The sequence below is a fragment of the Festucalex cinctus genome, unplaced genomic scaffold, assembly GCF_051991245.1.
Source record: "Festucalex cinctus isolate MCC-2025b unplaced genomic scaffold, RoL_Fcin_1.0 HiC_scaffold_51, whole genome shotgun sequence".
Classification (NCBI taxonomy): Eukaryota; Metazoa; Chordata; class Actinopteri; order Syngnathiformes; family Syngnathidae; genus Festucalex; species Festucalex cinctus.
Window position 1 is genome coordinate 1 of NW_027520298.1, and position 2,132 is coordinate 2,132.

Below are 2,132 nucleotides of genomic sequence, written 5' to 3' on the forward strand. Positions count from 1 at the left end.
AGGTGATTATGGCTGTCAAACCTAAACCAAACGTTGTGCACTCAAATCTTTTGCTGTATTTAGTTTATTTTGGCATCCGGATGATGATTCTAGCATGAAATTGCTTGGGCACCTGTTAATTTTTAAGATTTTGACACATTCAGCTCAAATGTACACAATTGCTGATTATGGCTGTCAAATCTAAACCAAACGTTGTGCACTCAAATCTTTTGCTGTATTTAGTTTATTTTGGCATCCGGATGATGATTCTAGCATGAAATTGCTTGGGCACCTGTTAATTTTTAAGATTTTGACACATTGAGCTCAAATGTACAATCATGCGCTAAAAACGCATTTAAAGCAATAAAAAGGTGATTATGGCTGTCAAACCTAAACCAAACGTTGTGCACTCAAATCTTTTGCTGTATTTAGTTTATTTTGGCATCCGGATGATGATTCTAGCATGAAATTGCTTGGGCACCTGTTAATTTTTAAGATTTTGACACATTCAGCTCAAATGTACACAATTGCTGATTATGGCTGTCAAATCTAAACCAAACGTTGTGCACTCAAATCTTTTGCTGTATTTAGTTTATTTTGGCATCCGGATGATGATTCTAGCACTTAATTGCTTGGGCACCTGTTAATTTTTAAGATTTTGACACATTCAGCTCAAATGTACAATCATGCGCTAAAAACGCATTTAAAGCAATAAAAAGGTGATTATGGCTGTCAAACCTAAACCAAACGTTGTGCACTCAAATCTTTTGCTGTATTTAGTTTATTTTGGCATCCGGATGATGATTCTAGCATGAAATTGCTTGGGCACCTGTTAATTTTTAAGATTTTGACACATTCAGATCAAATGTACACAATTGCTGATTATGGCTGTCAAATCTAAACCAAACGTTGTGCACTCAAATCTTTTGCTGTATTTAGTTTATTTTGGCATCCGGATGATGATTCTAGCACTTAATTGCTTGGGCACCTGTTAATTTTTAAGATTTTGACACATTCAGCTCAAATGTACAATCATGCGCTAAAAACGCATTTAAAGCAATAAAAAGGTGATTATGGCTGTCAAACCTAAACCAAACGTTGTGCACTCAAATCTTTTGCTGTATTTAGTTTATTTTGGCATCGGGATGATGATTCTATCATGAAATTGCTTGGGCACCTGTTAATTTTTAAGATTTTGACACATTCAGCTCAAATGTACACAATTGCTGATTATGGCTGTCAAATCTAAACCAAACGTTGTGCACTCAAATCTTTTGCTGTATTTAGTTTATTTTGGCATCCGGATGATGATTCTAGCATGAAATTGCTTGGGCACCTGTTAATTTTTAAGATTTTGACACATTCAGCTCAAATGTACAATCATGCGCTAAAAACGCATTTAAAGCAATAAAAAGGTGATTATGGCTGTCAAACCTAAACCAAACGTTGTGCACTCAAATCTTTTGCTGTATTTAGTTTATTTTGGCATCCGGATGATGATTCTAGCATGAAATTGCTTGGGCACCTGTTAATTTTTAAGATTTTGACACATTCAGCTCAAATGTACACAATTGCTGATTATGGCTGTCAAATCTAAACCAAACGTTGTGCACTCAAATCTTTTGCTGTATTTAGTTTATTTTGGCATCCGGATGATGATTCTAGCACTTAATTGCTTGGGCACCTGTTAATTTTTAAGATTTTGACACATTCAGCTCAAATGTACAATCATGCGCTAAAAACGCATTTAAAGCAATAAAAAGGTGATTATGGCTGTCAAACCTAAACCAAACGTTGTGCACTCAAATCTTTTGCTGTATTTAGTTTATTTTGGCATCCGGATGATGATTCTAGCATGAAATTGCTTGGGCACCTGTTAATTTTTAAGATTTTGACACATTCAGCTCAAATGTACACAATTGCTGATTATGGCTGTCAAACCTAAACCAAACGTTGTGCACTCAAATCTTTTGCTATATTTAGTTCATTTTGGCATCCGGATGATGATTCTAGCATGAAATTGCTTGGGCACCTGTTAATTTTTAAGATTTTGACACATTCAGCTCAAATGCACAATCATGCGCTAAAAACGCATTTAAAGCAATAAAAAGGTGATTATGGCTGTCAAACCTAAACCAAACGTTGTGCACTCA